At 42.7% G+C, this 21,147-nt stretch overlaps 1 long non-coding RNA gene across 2 annotated transcripts; it reads left to right on the top strand.

Annotated features, from left to right (window-relative positions):
* The first annotated feature begins 6 nt into the window (after positions 1 to 6).
* LOC113579587 (uncharacterized) lies at positions 7 to 13,430 on the top strand. 2 transcript variants are annotated; one of them, XR_014122620.1, is made up of 5 exons: positions 7 to 73; positions 4,798 to 4,871; positions 4,991 to 11,976; positions 12,098 to 12,209; positions 12,980 to 13,430. It is a non-coding gene; the product is annotated as an uncharacterized LOC113579587 (long non-coding RNA). The 2 variants fall into 2 exon arrangements; XR_003410889.3 differs by having other exon boundaries at positions 4,991 to 12,209.
* Positions 13,431 to 21,147: the final 7,717 nt, after the last annotated feature.

The following is a 21,147-nucleotide window of genomic DNA, read 5'->3' as shown; positions in this document are numbered from 1 at the left end:
GAGGGAGGGAGAGAGGAGGGGGGGGGCAGTTTTCCGCTCTCTACTGGACAGGAGGATGTACTCGCGCAATATGGTGAGTACTGATAAGCGACTCAGAAACTGCCTGCGGACCTTAGATAAGGAAGCATGCCCCTCGTACACACACACACACACACACATAAATACATACACACACCTCTCTCTGGTCAGTCCCAGACTCTAAAGGTTCTTGGATCACAGCTAGAAGGAAGCTGACTTTACATTACCACTGAGTAACACTAAAGAGGCCCACGCACACCACACACACACGTGCCGACTTGATCTGCTCCAGTTCACCAGACATGCCACTAGGTGTTTTCATTAGAAACACTTTGCTCACTGTAGACATGAAGTCATTTTCTTCTGCATGCTGGAAATTGCCCACAAATATTATTGTGATTATGATAGTGATCATCATCATCATCATCACCATCACCAACATCTTTATTATTATTATTATTATTATTATTATTATTATTATTATTATTATTATTATATTATTATTATGTTTTGATAAAGGAAATGAACATTTTCTGTCCACATTTTTACTTTATTATATCTTATATCTTCTTTTAAAGTATATTCAATGCTGGTATTTAGTCAACATTTTTAATTATAGTAAAATTACCAAGAATTTGAAGCTAGAGCAGTTTCAGGTTATCATTTAAAATCAGCACCTCAGTTTACCCTGTACCCTGTATTAAATATCCTCATTTGTCTAGAATTTCCCAGTGACTGTAATTCTCTTCACACTGTATAGCTTAATTATATTTTTTATTCTAATTTTTTGGATGCATTACCCTCCTAGTACCTTTCTATTCCTGAATAAGCAGTGCATTAATAAAGATTCGTACATTTAAGGTCCCCAGGTTTTAATGGAGTTAAAATAAACCCTTACATCTTATATTACTAGAGGTCCCAATGTTCCCTAGTTTGTCTTGTGCTTCTGTCTGTAACACCTGTGGTTCCAGCTGGGTGCCTGCCTCCATTTGAGCTGCACCCCGGCTGCATACTCTCTCTGCGGATTTGCCTATGTGTTAAATTAAGACTATGAGAATGACTCGAAGCGCAATACCATTGAGACATGGGTTTTCTCCATTTCTAAATATATCCTTCCCGGGGCGTTGAATAGACTCTCTAACGCCCAGTCAAGCCGGCAACCTGCCCACAGGGTTTCTATAGACCCCAGTATAGTCACACGTGAGTGGCCCTCTAGCCCGTAGGGAGTGGGCAGCAACACCTGGAGGAAGCGCCTTCTAAAGTAAACGGAGCACAGGCTCTCAAATTAAGTTAAATTTGCTATGCAGTAAGTTCTTAAGTACATGTATAAGTAACGGTCCTAACCTTAACCCTAACCTTAACCTTAAGCCTAACCCTAACCTTAACCTTAACCCTAACCCTAACCCTTACCCTAAACCTATGAACGATAATTGCAGATGGTTCATTTAATCGGTTCTGTTGCGGTTTCTCAATATGAGGATCAAAGAATGTTCAAGCGCATGCCGTCATGACGTGGGCAAATTAACATAACCTGGCACACCATGCAAAACTACAGCAGTCGGAGGCTGAAGAACACCACAGTGTAGGCACGGTAATGTCAAAAACTCCCCCCATGAAGAAAAACGCCAGCAAGGTGTGAAAGTGTAAAGAAAAAAAACTACTCATGCTCCAAAGGTAACAGCTCATGTGTGACAGATGGTGCTTAGGCATGCACGGACCTGGCTTCATTACTGTGCCTGCATCACTGCTGACTGAACACTCAGAACATGTCCAGCTCAGAACATCACCCAAAATTACCAAAGTGATTGTGGAGTTTTTCAGAGTTAAAAAGTAGAGTAATCTTCACATGAGGTAAAGTCCACTGAACAAGATCTGCATTACTTGCCTGACAGTCTGTGGGTCACAGAGGTAGTCTTCAATCAGGAAATCGTGAATTAGTTACAAAGTATGTTCAAGTCACTATTAAACATGACAGGAAATCATCTTAGCAATAGGTTATCAAATAACTTATATAACTTAATCAAATAACTTATTTGATTATGTTTACTCCTAAATTGAAATGAATATTGTTCATGTAAGGTTTACTCAATTTAGATATAGTTATGTCATAATTCAAACTGACAGGTCACATGAACGTAACTAACGTGTTAGGCTCCTGTAGTTCACCTTGTAAAAACACCTAGAACTTCTCACATATTCTGATGGACTAAAGTTCCATATTTGTCTTAGTATAAACCAATTAATTAAAATGCCTTTAAGACTATGCAAAACATACATTCTCTCCGGACTGTCCAAACCTTTGACTTGTACTACACATACAATCACTTGCTTGATTCTTATCGGAATCTGGTTTGCCTGTAATAATTTCATGCATGAGAGGTTCTCTGAATTAGATAATCTTAAGCAGCAAATGACTCAGCTATAAAGAAAAGTCTCCCAGAGTACTGTTGACATTTCAATTTGGCTCTTTATGTGAAGACCCAGGCTGTGCATGTCAGAGGTAATAGAGAAAAGCAGATGGTTTCCTCTCAACAGCAGCAGGGAGGAAGAAATTGGAGCCACTATTGGAATCCTGAAGAGTCTTATTGTACAGCCTTTCCAAACACAAGCACTGCTAAAGTAAAGCACCAAGGCTGACCCGTCAAGTGTTTGTGTGTTTCACCTTTATATAGATATACAATCAAATACAATGTCAATTCAACAGTTCAAATATACATAGTAATGGGCCCACACTGAATTAAAAAAAGCATAGGAAAGAAGTTAAATTACCGAATAATGCAACATTCCATGAGAGTGAACGATTAAAGGAGATTAGCAAAATATACTGCGGATGATGTACAGATCACAATTAACCCTTATAGGCAATACCATACATGTAAACAGAGAAATCACTCCTCTGCTTTCTCTGTCCTTTGGACACACACACACACATAATCGCACACACACACACACACACACACACACACACAATAAAATGCCTCCATGGACACATTTCCTGTGTCCTGTATAAACACTATTGTGCATGTTCTGTGATAGAAATCAGAGGGACTAATTGTTTAGAGCAATACGAGCAGTCCATTCTGTGGAGAAAGTGACAAACAGAGCAGCATGCCAGGAGGAGAGAAGTGTGTGTGTGTCGGGGGGGCAGACAAGTGTGTACGCGCAGAACAGAAGTGTGTGTGTGCAGGGCTTAGTTGAGTATTATTTTTCCCCCACCCTATGGTGAACAGCATGAGGGAGGCCTTTAAAAAACCCTGGTCATACCACCCAATTAGGCTGTTCGGATATAGCCAGAGAACAGAGGAATTATACATAAGAACTGCCTATGGATTCAATTATGATAAAAAAAAAGGCTTGTGTGCATGCATGCTTAGTAAAGGATGCTAATCAAATGCTTCTCTCATTTACCCAAGGCATTCCTCCCTTACAGAACTATTTGACCAAATAAGAATTTTATCTCATCTGTGGTTTCCATGCAGAAAGTTCAGATAATTTCACCAATTTACAGACCAACCCTAATCAATACATGATCCAAGAGGTGACGGTGTCTGGTCTGCTTCAGGCACCTAGCTGATGTTACAGGAAGTAACTGGGAGTTAGAACTCTGGCTCTGTAGTTAAACTGTGTGGTAATGTTTTGGACTAGCAAATGTACTATTATTTCATTCCACCTTTTCTGCAGTGGACTGACAAGTTTGAAAAGGTTTGAAAAGTTTTGTTTTCCTGCTCTGAATAATGATGATGTACTTAAAACATGGCACTCAACATGCCTCAGAAGTTAAATGTAACTCTTTGATTCCAGCAGGGAGTGTTCCCAAGGTTTTCCCAATATTTCCAAAATGTAGGTAAAGTTAGCCCACCATCTGGGGAAATGTCAGCACATTTCTCGTTTTTGGACCTAGTGAAAATGGACAGCTAAACAATTTAAGAAAACTAAAATATCCACCTTTCTCTTACGTTTTACTGGTGATAATATTCAAATTAATAACATCACGTATCTGTTGCGAGTGTTGAGTATCCAGGATGCACCTGAGGAACGGAGGGCGGATGTGAGGGACAGCTGTTTCCTGTCCACACTTCCTGTTCAAGCTTGGAGGTGGGGGCTTTGGTGAGGCCAGTGGCCATTTCCAAACAGGATATCTATGCCACAGTCGCAGGTGTGAGCTCACAAACGCTCATAATTCATAAGTCATTTCTTAATACACAGTGTAGTGGGGCCCTGCGTTTCCGAACGGGACTGTCGAGCATCTGCCATGGGGACCTCCCTTATCTTTTACCTTGGTTCCCCACTGTGCACAGCACAAGGGCTCAATCTGAGCACAGTAGCGGGTCATTCGATGTTGTCTTTGGAGAAGCTTTGTTTGAAATGCACATAACTTTCACTCCAGCTGTCCATACCAAGAGTGACTCGGTGGGTGGTCGTCTTTGATGAGGTCAACCCTGGCCAGATATGATGGTCTTCTGCTGGCCAAGATGTCAGGCAATCGAAAAAATTTGACAGTAGGCACCTGAAACATTCGCCCCCCGCCCCCAAATCACTTCTAACTAAAAGATTTGAAAGAAGTCCTATACTATTTACAGTCAACTAACACTGGAAAACTGGCACCAAAATCACAACCAAAGACCCCAGCAGTTATCCAAAGCTTCCAAAAGTGTGTCTTTGAGCTGCCTATCAAATTATGATGTTTTAAAGTGGAAAAAACCCCAACAACATGGAATTTGCAAACCAGCAGTTTTTGATTGACTCATTACGTTCATTCAAACTTAAAACTCTTTACAGGAACTAGGACTACCAGTGCCAAGAGAATAATTAGACTTAATAGCGTCAGTGCCTGCAAAGACCCAGTCTGCCAGGTAGAGTTCCTTTCTCTCGCACGCACGCACTGCCTTCAGACCTGTCCCACCTCTACCTTTATGTCATGTGCTCCCCGTTGACTTTTCAAACATCTCCTTGTGCCCACTTCCCCATACAGGCTGTACAGCTCCGAGTGTTTCCCAGAGATGAACACAATGGTGTGCTTGGGGCTTGGGGTGAGGTGGCAGCCAGTGGGGTCATCATGGCATGGTGAAAGAACAACAGTCGTCACCCCTGCCCAATCATACTGCTAATACTCTCCATCCTCGTAACCCCGCGGCTGGGGGTGACAGTGTTTGCTGGATCAATGGCCCTCACAGGAAACAGCGCTCCGTATCACCAAGTCTTTCCGTTGCGTACCCCTCTCACTCGCTCTTACATGCTCTTACACCTTGCTTTCATCACAGATGCATTCTCTCTCTCCGTCACATCCACAATCCAGCTTTAAGTACAACTTCATAAATTGATTGTATAAAAACTGCTACTGATGAAGCACATTTAATTTATGCCGAGCTCCACTTTTCTCCTGTGCAGAGTAAAAGTGCCATTTCTATGTAACTTCCACTAGAGGGAGAACCAGTACTGTATGTAATCCTGGAAACTGCTTCTGGTTTTACAACACCGTATGCCTTTATTTTATTGTATATTTACTAAGTTACCACCTCATTTTATCAGATATTACAATGCATCAGTATTTACATAAACTTCCACAAACACAGAAGTGTCAGAGTCCAGTCATGGATGGCCACGGAAATATGGTTTTACAACAGCCCTGATTCATGTAGGTTGATTTCACTGCTCAGTCCTCAGTGTGCATGCTTAGGGGTCCAGGAACCGGAGGTTCTGACACAATTCCACTCACCATAGTAGTAGTACCATTTAACAAAGCACAAGTGCTATAACAGTTATCTCTAAATCCCCAAAGTCAACCTTTCAGTCAGGTATACTGGAGTTGAAAATGACCTCATTTAATTTAAAGTGGATTCAACCAGAAGTCATTTTTAGGCTTGGATCATCATCTTCATCTTCTTCAAAACGAATCATGCAGACCAAACCGTAAGTCCTACAGACATGACACTTGGTCAATAGGTAGTGGTCCCTCCCCCTACTCAGGTGCAAGATGCCAGCCAGATTGGACTACAGGTGGTACAGTGGACTCAAACGCATTCCAGTCCATAACTCCTACACTGTATGTCATACAGACAAAATTATTTTTTCCAGTCATTCCTAGTCTTCCAGTCTAAAAAAGAGCCCCAAGAACCCATAAGCTCTGCCTACTTAAATTTTGAGATCATTTGCATAATATGCAAAAATCACACACAAAATCACATTTTTGAGCACAAACTAGTCCTAGGATTTTCACCAAACACACACACACAAATCTGGTATCCAGACATTCAGAAGAGTGTGAAGTTTAAATTTTATAAAAAACAAAACAAAACAAAACCTGGAGCTTTCTACACTGTGGAGTTTTCACATACCAATCAATCAAGGGGTGGAGATTCCACTGCAAAAACTGAACAAAAACAGCTACAACTCATGAATACTTCAATGACAACAAAGCAGGTATGGGGCAAGTCCACCATCTTGGTGCACCTGCTTTACTAGGGAGTGCTGTAACAGGAAAGAAACCGTCACACACATTCAGATTGTCCAATGAATATGAAACTTGGTACACAACATCTATATGCACGTATGCAGCAGGACCTACAACAGGGATATTAGATCTCCAAAATGGTGGATGCCTTCAGCCAATCAGCATTCAGTACACATTTCACAGGCTTAGCATTGGTCAATCCACATGAAACATGAATGGTATGGTCATGTATGCAACCTCTAAGACACAGTCAAGTTTCAAGGCAATTGGCCTCTGGGTGATGCTTTACTAGATAAGACAGTATATCTCCTACATAGTTTCACTTGGCAACACAAACTTGGACTCAAATGAATCTTTGAAGGAGTCCAAACGGCTTTGCAATTGCAAGTGCTGATCAAAAATGTTTAATATTGTCACATTAGTTAATAGGATGAAATTTGAACCAGTTATAGGATTTTCAATCACATCAAATCAGGTCTTCAAATAATCTGTAGTCTGAAATGAAATAATTAACCCCCCCCCAAAAAAGTTTTTTTTGACTGTATGTGGCTGCAACACATTGATCAAAGGGGTACTAGTATCATTTTTCTGAGTCATATCTTTGAAACCCTATCATAGTTTATCTGATTTTGACCAGAATGGAAATACATATTCACACTACCATTCTGAGGAAAACTTAGGCAAAAGTTGGATCTGCATATATAACGTGACGTCAGGAGGCTCACCAGCAATCAATTACCCATTTTGCTCGTGGCCGCAAAAAAGCCTTGAGTTTTCAAACCTAATTGGGGAGGAGTTGGGAACAGCATGTTGTATCAACATTAAAATTTACAGGCATACATGCAATGATGGTCTGATGGTGCCGGCAACGTTGGAACCACATATATCAAATCAAATTTATTTATTTATTTATTTATTTACATCAAATTTTTTCACAAATCAGCTAAACAAATGTCCAAGTCCAAGTCCCCAGTGAGCCAGCCAAGGGCGACAGTGGCAAGGAAAAACTCCCTACAGCATGAAGAAGAAACCTTGAGAGGAACCAAGACTCAGGTCACCACTATAGTAACAATTTTAACAGAAAAATATAGAAAGAAATGAAATGAAACAATAAGCAATTATGTCTAGTCCAGTTTTCTAGAAGTCCTAGTCTTGTCCCGATGATGTGCATGTGTCCGAAACACATCCCACATGGGAACATCCATCAAGAGCAATGGTGAAGGAGTAGGCTGGGGTGGAAGTGTGGTGTGCTACAGCAGGGGACATCAGGGGCTGGTGGTAACATCATGACATGACATAACATCAGTAACATCATGACATAAGGGGTAGGTGTACCTCGGCAGAAAGAGAGACTAGATTATTAAGCATGATATGAGGGTGTGTAAATTAGGGAACTATAATGTGCAAAGATGGACTCTGGCAGATCTAGCTATGGCAGCATAGCTAAAAGGATAGAGCCAGAAGGAACCACAGGCATGAGGGCTCTATGGAACATCAGCACTGCGCCGCTCTCAGTCAAGAAACTTGAGTGACAAAAGAGAGGTGAATTGACAGCATCATAACATCCCAGTTTATCATAACTTTCAATGCCCATGGACACCTGATCTACACTTTTACTCAAGAAAGTATTTAATAAAATGACTGACTGTACGGTACAGCAAAGTTGGAGTCGCAGACATGACATGACTTCAGGAGACTCGACAGCGATCAATTGCATTTTTGGAGCCGTTGTTTAGAGCGGCATATATGATGTGATGTGTGGAGGCTCAACAACGATCAATTGCCTATTCAGCTAATGGCCCAAAGAAAGCCTCGCAATTTCATACCTAAACGAGCAGAAGTCGGGAACAGTATGTCACATCAACAGAGAAAATTACAGGCATACATGCAACGACGGTCTGATTTTGGCAAAGTTGCAGCCGCATGTATGTCGTCATGTCGGGAGGCTCAACAGCGATCAATTGCCCATGTAGCTTATGGCCGCAAAAAAAAGCAGTGCGTTTTCATAGCTAAATGGGCAGCAGTCGGCAACAGGATGTCGCATCAACACCGAAACTTGCACATATACATGCAATGACGGTCTGATGTTATTGGCAAAGTTGGAGCCGCATGTGTGTCATCATGCCAGGAGGCTGAACAGCAATCAATTTCCCATATACAATTATGTGCAAAATAATAGCAGTCTAACATCAATAATGGCAGAAAAGATAATACAACATGGCTGTATTCATGACTAGGCATAGCCGAGTAATGGACAACCAACAGAATCAACAGTCATGACATGCACGCTGCTAATTGGGTGTAATTGACTCATTTAATGAAAGGGGTGTGTTCAAATTACAGTGTGGAGTTCAATTAGTGAGGTCATTCATTCCATGAAGAAACAGGTATCAATTATGATTCTTATTTAAAGAAGGAGGGCAGCAAATGTTGTACCTGCTGGTTTTAGCCATTGCTCAGTGAGTAAAATGGGTCATTCCAGACATTGTACCGAAGGAGAAAGAACTTTAATCAAGAACTTGATTGGAAGTGCAGAAAATAATAGGCTGCTCAGCTAAAATGATCTCAAATGCTTTAAAATGGCAAACAAAACCCGAAACTTGTGGTAGGAAAAGAAATACTACCATCCGCAAAGATCATAGAATAACAAGAATGGCAAAGAAGCATCCAATGATCAGCTCCAGGGAAATCAAAGAAGATCTTCAGTTACCTGTGAGTACTGCAACAATCAGAAGATGCCTACATGAAGCCAAACTATTTGCAAGAAACCCTCGTAAAGTACCATTGCTGAAAAAAAGACATGTTGAAAAGGTTAGAGTTTGCCAATGAACACATTCACTGGACTAAAGATAAGTGGCGCAACATTCTATGGACAGATGAGAGCAAGATTGTTTTTATTGGGTCTAAAGGCCACAGACAGTTTGAGATGACCCATAAACACTGAATTCAAGCCACAGTACACTGTGAAGACTGTAAAACATGGAGGTGCAAGCATAATGGTTTGGGCATGTTTCTTATACTTTGGAGTCGGACCCCTTTATCGCATACCAGGCACCATATAAAATATATCAAAATACTGGATGAGGTCATGTTTCCTTATGCTGAATAAGAAATGCCCTTGAAATGGGTGTTTCAGCAGGACAATGACCCCAAACACACCAGCAAGTGGGCAACATCCTGGTTCCAGACCAACAAGAATGATGTTATGAAGTGGCCAGCCCAATCCCCAGACCTCAATCTGATTGAGAATTTGTGGAGTGACATCAAAAATGCTGTTTTTGATGCAAAACCCAAGAATGCAGAAGAACTGTGGAATGTAGTCCAGTCAGCTAGGGCTGGAATATCTGTTCGCAGGTGTCAGATGATAATTGACTCCATGCCACACAGATGTAAAGCAGTTATCAGAAATAAAAGGTTATACAACTAAATGTTAGTTCAGTGATCAACAGAAAAGCTAAATCTGTAAACAACTTTCAGTTTATACTCTAAATATTCGAGTAAATGATAATGAAGATGCTGAATAAACAGCCCATTATTCTTTTTTCTTCATTTTCAGTTGGAAAATTTATATTTTGTTCATGTTTTCATTTGGAATTGAATGTGCAGTGCTCCCAGTGCCTTTGTGTGTATGGAAATAAATGCTATTATGAGGATTGATCTTTTTCTCAGTTGTTTTAAACACACCGCTATTATTTTATATAACTATCTTATGGCCGCAAAAAAAAAGCCTTGCGTTTTCATAGCTAAATGGGCAGGAGTCAGGAACGGGATGTTGCATCAACATTGAGACTTACAGGTATACATGTAACAATGGTCTGATGTTACTAGCAAAGTTGGAGCCGCATATATAGCGTGACGTTGGGAGGCTCAACAGCAATCAATTGCACGTTTTGCTTGTAGGCCACAAAAAATGCCTTGTGTTTTCATAGCTAAATGGGCAGGAGTTGGGAACAGCATGTCACATCAACCTCAAGGCTCACGGGCATACATGCAATGACGGTCTGAGGTTCCTATCAAAGCTGGATCTGCATATATGACTTTACGTGGGGAGGCTCGACAGTGATCAATTGCATGTCTTGCTTGTAGGCTGCAAAAAATGCCTTGTGTTTTCATGCCTAAATGGGCATTAGTCGGGGACATGACTAAGGATTCTTAGTGCTTCCCCCTACTGCTCTGATCCAGAAAGGCGCATAGCTTCCTTGTTTTATAGGCTGTTTTATAAGTAATTTCTATATTATATATTCTGTATGTGCTATACGATCACAGAGCATTGTTATATTTTTGCTCTTTATGCTACACTCAATTAGTGTGTAAGGATAAGTAATCTACAAGATGTAGTGTATTATGGGTGTGTGCTTGCATGAATGGGAAAAGAGAGAGAGAGAGAGAGAGAGAGAGAGAGCGCCGTTTCCACGTCCTTACTCAGGCGTACACACACGCTGCCACTATGCCATCAGATCAGCCAGCTTGTTTGCTTAAACGAAGGTAAGAAACACTTTCCTGCACTTATTGCTTTCAGGTGCACTAAAATGTAGGTGACTGGTCGGGGCAGTTCCATTCCAGCCCGTGAGGTGGCGCTATGCTCCAACTGTGGGTGCGTCTGCAGGGTGTCCCACAGAGGCAGGGCTGTTGAGGTGGGTGGTCCACACGAGGTAGAGGAGCAAGGGATTAACACTGTGCTTGTATTCCAAAAAAAGGCGGGGTGCAGGAGAGGTACAGAGAAAGTGCGGAAAGAAAGAGCGCACGTGCACACACACAGACACATATGTCATGCAGATGCTGCCTGGAGTTTTAAAAAACGGGAACTGGAAGGAAGAATAAAAAGAACAATAGTTCTGAACAATGGAACGACTCGGAGTGGTGGAGGAGAGCCTCTGCAGGGTGTCCTCGTAGCTGTAAGGGTCGGCGCTACAGGCTCCCAGCACACCATCAAGAAAGAACCAGCCAGAATCACATCTAAAGTTTCAGTTAGAACTGCAGTCTCAGCCGCGCTGTCCTCAACAGAGTAAAGAGAGGAACAGTGCACTTCGCTAACAGTAATAGTTTAAACTCCAGCACTCCCCGACTCCATACACATGACCTCTCCAAGTGTTTTCAACAAAACCCTGAATCATCAAAGGCTGTCAGAATGGCTGTCAGAATGACGTTCCACTAGAGGAGGTACACACATGGACAAAGATATACGTCGGCCAGTTAGTGTCGGAGACGCTTGGCACTGACACAAAACACACGTCATATGCACTATGAAAGAAAATGTCAGCCCGAAAAAATGAGGCAAGAGGCAGCCAGATGCAATGAATGATTAAAAAACACTCTTCGTTGTCAGGTTTAAAGTTTTGACTCTGGGGAAGGCTGAGAGGCGTGCAGGAGGGGAGACGCGTGGATACAGATGCCCAGCAGGGACGTGCAATTAAAATAATGATAATCATTTATGGAAACCTTCCAGTCAACACTGTTCACTAGTGCTCCCCTGTGGTACCATGTTGTATTTCTCCCCCTCTCTTTAAGTAAGTATCCCGATATAAAACACAGCTGTAAATATGAATGCAGTCATTTATCCCCAGGTGACTTTTTCAAACAAAATTGGATAATTTCTGAAATCTTTTTTACTAATACTCTTTTTTTAAGTTCCGGCCTTAAGTTCTGGAATTTGTGGTCCTACAGAAGCCCATTTTTCACACTAAGGAAATGAACACCAAAAGAACTGCAAAGCACAAGATTCACTGCAAATGCCCAGGAGGTAGATACTTACATGTGTGTAAAATAAGCATGCTGTTCTTAAGCAGTGTTTGTGTGAGTGCTCTTGGGAATGTTGGGGTGTGTATGTACCCTCAATGCAGCTGCCCCTGCACACCCCCCCGCTCATCTTTTTCCCATTAAATCTTTTCTGTTGTGCCTCTTCTGTGGTGAGAGTGTGTGCCTATCCATAGCACATGTGTCTGTGAATGAGTAGAGATGCCTGGTTAACAAATGAGTGTGTGTGCGCGCGCGCGTGTGTGACTAAGAGTGTGTGTGAGAGAGAGAGAGAGAGAGAGAGAGGGAGGGAAAGCACACGTCTGGCAAAGATTCTCATAAATATATCTGTGTGGTAAACAAGTGAGTTGAAAATAGTGCAGACAAGTACTTAATTTGTGTGTGCGCTTGTGTGTCTGTGTGTGTGTGTGTGTGTGTGTGTGTGTGCGCGGCATACAAGTCTGCGTATGTGTACAAGCTCATATAAATTGTGAATGTATGTATATAGCACGTGTGCTAGCATGTGTAAGAAAAGTCATGTGGTGAAGGGGTAACTGTGTGTAGGCCAAGCCTTGTTCCACACAGTGTAAAGGCTGTGGGCTAGTGCTCTTTCAAGCTTGTAAAGTCCCGATGAAAGATGCGGCCTTTAATGTTAATGAACAAAACGTGATGTGCAAAAAAATCCCTGCTCTTAGCGCTCCAGCCATGCAGCTGCATTTACATGAAGGTATTTCCCTTTATCTGTCACTGAGCACAGGACTGATTGCTTCTCAACAGGACAACGGAAGGGCCTTCAGCACCCAGGAGGACCCTTGTTACGTTCCTGTGACTCAGGTGATGCAGCAAGAACCACATCAGGCACACAAAGGCTCCAGCAAAGGCTGATAATACAAATCCAAACCAGCTGCTCAAAACAAGTAAACAAGCAAATAAACATGCCTAAATAAACAAGCCAACAAGCAAGGTTTTGTTTTTCTGTGTTCATAACTAACCGACTCCACATGAGAGATGACCCGAGTGAGGTTCAGCCTTCACCCGGCACTATAGAACACCAGAGTTATTCCTGTTGTTCATTTTATTGTATGGTGCTATTAGCCTTTATATTCCCCATAACAGCGCTTGCATTTGTCCAATGAAAAAGGCTATAATAAAATACCCTTTCATTCAGTTTTCCCAGAGCTGTGAAAAGGCCATCAATAACCAAAACACGCAAACACTATAAGTGAGCACAAGGTCAGCTATCAGTTCAGTTACAATACAGAACGGTTTCACCATCATACCCATAAGCATAGTATAATCATCTCTCTTGCTCACTGCTATTTGAACAAATGTCTGGTGAGAAGGGCAATAAGAAAGAAAGAAAAAGAAAGAGAGTGAGAGAGAGCGAGAGCGAGAGAAGACTAAGCTCTCATGAAAGCCGCCTGTATAAACTGTAGCGAGGCTGTTTCAGTAGGGTTTGGGGAGCAGTTACGTGCATTGTGTGTGAGGTAAAGCAGGAAGGAGGGACATCGGAGACACATCGGAGCCATCTGAGATCTTGTGCTCTTCCCTAGAACCCGACAAGCAAACGTCATACCGTACAACACAGCTTCATCTGATCACTAATAACTCTTCCTGCTTTTGCGTCTATAGCTTATAAAACAAAGGAAATCAATCAACCGCAGATGCCAAATGACATTACTACTTTTACTGTGAACTGATAAGTGAATGTACACATACCATTTACATTTACTGAATCAATTTCAGGGAAGTTCCCTCAGTTATATCTTGGCCAACATGGCTTGACCTTGGCTTAAGCTAATATTCATACAAAGGAAAAATACATATTAAAAGTACATGCAGATCGAGGTATCTAGTCATGAACACTGTACAAATCAAGTGAATAAAAGCTCTTTTTAAGATATCAATCTTTAAATATAAATCTCTCACCCTCTTTCTCTATTGTATGTCGGCGTAGCTGCAGCTGCAATATGAGATGCAGTCTGTAAGCAATCAGCCTGTGACAGTTCTTGTTTTGGCTACATCTCTAATTAATTGAATTAAAGCTGAAATTCTACACTCAATCCTGGTTTTAGACTAATCCCATGTGCAGGAGTGCAGAGACTGAAGATGAGGATTAGCAGCGTTAGCTCGAAGGTTTCCTTTAGATATAATAGATCAAACATGTTATTGGTCCTGATTCTGGAAGTTATATTAAATAAAAGACATGTTCACGGTGTCTATGAACCCAACTTTCTGTGATTTGTCTTTGAAAATCCAATTTGGTCCAGGCAAAGACTTTTTGGGGGAGAAAAAAATGCTTATTAAAGTGTATATTTGTAGGAAAGCATCAGAGCCAAACACATTTTTCTATAAGGAACAACATTAAAGCATTTGTCTTTCATCAGACTGCTGAGTTTTAGTTTCCACTCACATCTCCTTTTAAAAAAGAAGCTGATGTTCGGTGGCCTGATTGATCGTGCTGTCCAAAACCAACAGTGTCCAGCTGTGGTCACTCTGGAGCCAAAGGGAGAGTCACTCTCCTGACAGTCACGAATCAGGGCCTTTCCAACAAGACGGCTTCGTCCTACACACACGCGCGCACGTGCGCGCACACACACACAGCCTGGCAGCTTTTAGATCCCATACGCATACGCAATGACATGAGTAGATGTTTGTGAACATATTTGTATTATCGAAAAAAAGTAGCTCGTTTCAAATACTAGAAAAATTATCAAAAGGTTTTCTAAATAGATATTCTACCATGTATTTAGACTTTACAACTGTTCCCACTGTGCGTCACCTCTAACAAAAACGTTACAGTTCAGGATGTTTTACAGGCAATGCCAACATCTCAGTAACATCTTGACAAGTGACTTTGGCTCAATACCATCTTTCTCAGCTTCGGCATGGCCTTGCAGGAATCGCTGTGAGCTTGAAGAAACATATCAGATCCAAGTTGGCAGGGACACGCGACTAGTGCGCATGCAGACCCTTATCAGTACCAAGTGTCTCTGCTTCGAGAGAACGGCTTTAAAGAAAGCAAAATCGCCTGTCTTACCCCTCCACTCAGTCGTGCAAAAAGAGGAAAGATTTGATTTCAGTGATCGCGAGTCTGTAACAGATCTGTTGCCCAGATGGGCCAACTTCAGAGCTCCGTCTTTCTAAACAGGGTCATGTTTTTGCTTTTCCAAAGGAATTTTCTGCACATGTGTACTTATGTCGTCGTCCCCCCCTCTCTCTTATTGTGTTTCCACTTTTTTTAAGTGAATCCCGCCTTTGTTTGAATGCTGACGGCAGAGCATTCGGTTCAGACTTCACTGGCTTCCTGACAGACTGAAGAAGTGCTAGGCAGATCCAGCCCAAGGCCCATATTGAACTCATACACAGCCTTGGGACTCATTTTTGTGTTGGATCTAAAGTAAACTGTCACTCACATTAAACATTTCAGTCTTCATGTGCCTTTTATCCATCTAACAACTGTGTATTTTGACCCTCAAAAGACACTGCTTTATTGAAAATGGATAATACTGTTTCAGAAAGAGAGACAGAGAGGGAGGTTTCTACCAATGAGTGTGTATGTTCGACCTGCACAGGAGTTCGGTATGTGTGAGGCACCCGTTAGCTGTGGCAGGCAGAGGTTGAAATGTATAACTCAAACACCAGTCTAATAAATAGGGCACAGCGCAAAGAGTGCCGACGCACATGTCAGTGAGCAAGGCACAAAGAGTAGGAGCAGCGTGGGTGCGTTTGCTTAAGTGCAACTCGGCCAGGGTGGTCCGGCGTTTTCCTGGTGTGTGGGATCATCAGCATGACCTCGTTACAAAAAAATCCCAGTAAGCCCACTCCCAGCCCATCTGTGCAGGGCCCATGGGACAGAGGGAAGAAGGGAGCAAGTAAGCGGGCAGGACGGAGTATGCACTTGTGAACTTGAGTGAGGGCCGTAGTGTGCGCTCTACACCACTACAAAGCATGCTTTGACACGGACCTCCACGCCGATCCCTTCCCAACATCACTCTCGTTTTCTCCTTCTCTCCCTGGCTTACAGTGAGACTTGATTGTAGCTGCAGTAAAGGGCGTTTCAAATGAACCAAGTTTACACTGAGAAGCGCTTTATTTACTTCTCTCCCTCAAACACACTCGACAGACCTCTTGGAGCTTCTTCCTCTACCTTAATTTTCAGTGGTAGTGAGTAAGTACACTTATAAACTACAGTCAGGCATGACATCATTCTGTATTAGCTACATTTCAGTGATTTGGCACTGGAAACCCCATTTATTTTAGACCATGTTGTGGAACACCCAGAAACGGGATTAACTGAACAGAGTGATGGAGTGAGGGAGCATGTAGAGGGAAAAAAAGCTAGCAAATATGAAAGTAGACGGTGAATAAAAATGCAAACAAAATTTCATATTTAAATCTATAACTGAGCTGGAAATGCATGTCCAAATAAACAAAAACCATCTGTGTAAAGTTTTTTGTTTGTGTAATCTTTTCTAAAGCTTCTTTCCTCTTCAGTTCGCTGGTGTGTGTGTGCGCGCACAGAACGTGATTGCATGGTGGTTCTTTGGTTCTTTAACAGCGGGTAATTGTCCCTGGGAAAGAGTAAAGCCATGCCCTGGGGCAGCCACGTGGCGTGTGGGGCTCGACCCAGCTCCCTTTTACAGCCGCAGTTTAAATAAACTCACCTCTGCGGCAGCAGCAGTCAAAACACAGTAATAGTTTTTTTTTTTTTTTTTTTTTTTGGGGGGGGGGGGGCATTTACATCCCCACCAACTACATCACTTCTGCCTGCTCCCTCTTACTATTCTCACACACACACACACACACACACACACACAATTACAAATACAGCACATACGTGCACACATTTTACACACACTTTGCCTCCTTTTCAGGTGTCTGAGTCGCAATTCATGACATTGGTGCCATCTCTCTCTCGCTCTCTCTCTCCCTCACACACACACACACACACGTGCACATGTTCTCTCTCCTTGTTTTGAGTCTTCGCCACCTGTCAGGGCTGTTATGTGCAGTGCTGAACTCACAGTACGGTGATAAAAAGAGGGTCATGAGGAACAGGTCAGCATAATTATGGGTCAACACTGCACAGTCAAAGCACAACAACCTAAAAGATCCCAGGGGGAGATGCACTGCATAAACCATAATTCCCCACCACACAGCACACACACAAACACCTGGTTAGCAGTAGGCCAAAGAGCAGCAATGTAGTACTATAAAAACAACTACACTGCACGTACACACTCTAGCTCTCCCCAACCTACTGAAAAAGGCAACTCTGAACAGTTTTAAGTTTATGAAAACGTACAAAACAGTTGGCATGACGACATTGTAGTGGGTTTACGGTTTTCCGTGAAGGATGGAGAGAGTGGAGTCATGCAGGAACAGGGCAGGCCTTCAACATGTAATGCAGTAATCCCTATTATAACAAAAGAAAAAATTAAATAGAGTGTGCAATTCCTTTCTCAGCACCACAGTGCTGAAAGTTCAACATTTAGCAAAATGTTGTTAGCAAATGCTCACACAAAGGACTCTGTAATTTAAATAATCACTTTACCTCAATTGATGTTTAAAATGTAATTGACAGTCATCCCTCTTTAACTTTCCTAACAAGGAATGTCACGACTAAAATGTGTGCGTCAGGGAGAGAGAGAGAGAGAGAGAGAGAGAGAGAGAGAGCGAGCGAGCGAGCAAGCAGATTTTTTCAATTAGGCGACTCCTGCACTGAGCCAAAAGCCACAAATTAGCACCCTCCAGCAGCGGAGAATTAGGAACAATTTTGTGTTTGCTATAAAAAATTATTATTTTTTAAAAAGCAACAAGAGGAAGCACGACAGCAAAAACACAGCCTGCACCAGGACCACCAAAGCACAGCCATAAACAGCGCACTCACCAAAGAGCACGGGCGGCAGGCACACTGGCAGAAAGAGGGAGGGAGGGAGGGATGGAAAGAAAAAAGAAAGAAACTAACAAACTGATACAGGAAGCAACAGTGACAAAGAAAAGAAAGAGAGAAAAAGAACTGGCTAATGACACTAGCAAACTGCAGAAAGGGCACTGTGTGTGTGTGTGTGTGTGTGTGTGTGTGTGTAACATGATGGCCACGAGGGACTCTTTGCATCAGCAGATGAGAGCGGTGCAGCCCACCGCAGCGGCCTGGCTCCCACACCACATCGTGGAGCTGCGTCAGAGGCGGCCACGGTTGCTGCGGCCACGGTTGCACGGTTCCCCTTTGATCTCATCTCCCGAGCGCTCCGTTTGCTCAAGCGCCCGCCTCGAGCCTCAGATCCAGTGCCACCCGCAGCCGGTCCAGAGAGCACTGGCCTTCACTGCCATACAGCGGCAAAACAGCTCATACCGCATGGTTAACACGCAAGGCGACAGTCGTTTAACTTTGGGCATGAGAGAACACAGAGCGGCCTGGTGTTCTCTCATGTGTAATGTACAGAGAGTAAGAGAAGGAAAGTACAAAGTGGGCGTATGCGTGGAAAGAAAAAAACGTTTGTGTGTGTATTAACTAAATGTGGTTACAGGATCATCTGCACACACACATACTGCGGCCAACTACCTACACTAACCAGGTGGTCTTAGGCTTTGAAGGTTTTAAATTACAGCCATCTAATAAAACCAAGCAGGTCCGTTGGCAGGCTTGTATTCATTCCAAAGAGTAAATAAAATAAATTCAGAATAATACAACATGTCCAAACATATAAATAGAAACTTCAGCAGCTGCACTGTTGTTTCATTTTGTTCTAGTCAGAGAGTTAATGACCAACATATATAATCATCAGCTATACATAAATCAGGCAGCCAGTGCAGATTAAGACAGTCTGCAGAAAACAGAGGAGCTTATTTAAAGCAACACATGAGGAGAGGGCACTTTCTCTTTTGTCTGTAAAGGCATCACTCTTCCTCCAGTTCTTTATTCTGTCTCGCTTTCACCAACAACTCTTTTTTTCTTTCTGTAGCTCGACTCCTTTTATTTCTATCTCTCAGTGATACCCACAAACTCTCTCTCTCTCGCTCATGCACACCCCTCAATTACCCTCTCTATTCAGAATGCATGGCTCGACTGTGAGCTCAGTGCACTTCTGGGTGGCTTTCCTGCTATATGTCATTGTCATCTTGGCAGCAGCACTGCCAGGGGGGGTCTTTTCCTACACACACACACACACACACACGCGCACACACTTCATCATATCACCCACATGCTTAAGTCATGTAAGACAGTCCTGTAAAAAAAAAACAAAAAAACTACATTTGGGCCGATAGAGTTTAATGGGCCCTGTGGGGCGCGAGAGAGAAAGAGGAGGGGTTGAGATCATAATTGAATAAAGTCTCAAATATGGGAGGAGAGGCCGGCAGGAAAAGCAAAGGCAGGAAGCTGTAGACCTTAGCCACAGCAAACGCTGAGAGACTTACCGGTTAACAGCCTACGTTGTGTGTGTGAGGAGTGGGAGAGACAGACAGAGATTGATTCAGTATGATCTAAGGCTGGCTGCACTGTGCTCAGTAAACTGCCCTAATGTTTCTTTGTGTACTTGAGCTTGTCAGCACAATGGCCTCAGAGAGAAAATGAGGTGGTACTAAACCAATCCCTCATATGCAACGCTTCTGTCTAAAATCTTTAGAACCCGGTGCAAATCATACTGACTGCAGCATTCTTGGCAACGAGTGGCCAAAAGCCTTCGGTACATCAGAGGCTGTGCTCTCTTACACCACAGTTGGTCTGGTCAGGAGTGAACATTCACAGATGTGGCAGAACAAACAGAGGAGGGAAAAGATAAATGAATAACAGTATGGAACGCTTGTTCAACATGATCAGAGCAGCCCCAGGGCAAGGCCTGCTGGGATATGCAGTCGAGAAACAGCTTGCTAAATGTGCCCTGCAGGGAATGCTTAGATGTGTCAGAAATAAACTATTCATTTCCGAGTCATTCAAAACCTTTCAGGCAGTGAGTAATGTCATGCCTAATCCCAAAATGCCCACAAACGGGGTTAACAGGGCAACTTCTGCATGTCCGCTCAAGGTCTGGATTGAGAGAAATCTGAGAGACAAATTTTGCATTTCGATTCATATACATGCAAAATTATGTGGAAGGAGACAAGACAGAACATAGAAAGGGGGGAGAGGTAGAGAGAGTGTGAGAGATGGAGAGCCCCTTCTTCCCACAAGTGCATAGGGCTCCGTTTGTTTTGTCAGGTGCACACAGACCTGATGTAGGTCCGTGCATGTACACTCCCCCACTCTTTCCAAGAGCCCTTACATTTCCACAGCCCTCAAACTCTTCACAAAACAATTCACAAATTCCCTGCTATCAAGCATTTCCCGATTTATGCATTAGGTCAGGAAAGAACACAACAAGCAGTCTTGTGTCTTTTTCCACAAGGGAGCGAGTAAGCTTTAAGAAATCAACACCTCGGTCAACTGTTTATTTTCACAAGAGAAACCAAAGTATTCTGGAAAACGTTATTCATCCGGGGATCCTGGTCTTGAAGAACATCCCGATCCTGCAAATCCAATAACACTCAAGGCTCCACAGTCCAAACACAGGTCAAATGACCAAAAGCTGCAATGGGATGGTCCACTTATGTTAGAGGCCATTGTCTCTACAGTTGGGGTAGTCAAAGCTTCATGAACTCTTTGGTACCACAGAAATGTTGGCCATAACAAAGAACACTACTGCGTCAAAAGCAATATTACCACCAACCATTTAGCCATAAGATAGAAATTCAATTGCACTTTAAGCCTGGAGGCCCATATGTATGTGATAAGCCCCAGAAGAGGGTAGCAGGAACTGTTTGTGCCAGGTGCACATGTTCCTTATTCAGACTCAGGCTAGGGATAGGATAGTGCGAAAGAATGCACAAATCCTTGGGTGTGAATTCCTGCCTCTCACACTTCTCCTACATCTCAACTTGGCTGTCTTTTTTTCAGTAGTTTC

Source organism: Electrophorus electricus, chromosome 3, assembly GCF_041902795.1.
Source record: "Electrophorus electricus isolate QZ-2024a chromosome 3, ASM4190279v1, whole genome shotgun sequence".
NCBI lineage: Eukaryota > Metazoa > Chordata > Actinopteri > Gymnotiformes > Gymnotidae > Electrophorus > Electrophorus electricus.
This window is presented reverse-complemented; position numbering and strand designations above follow the sequence as displayed.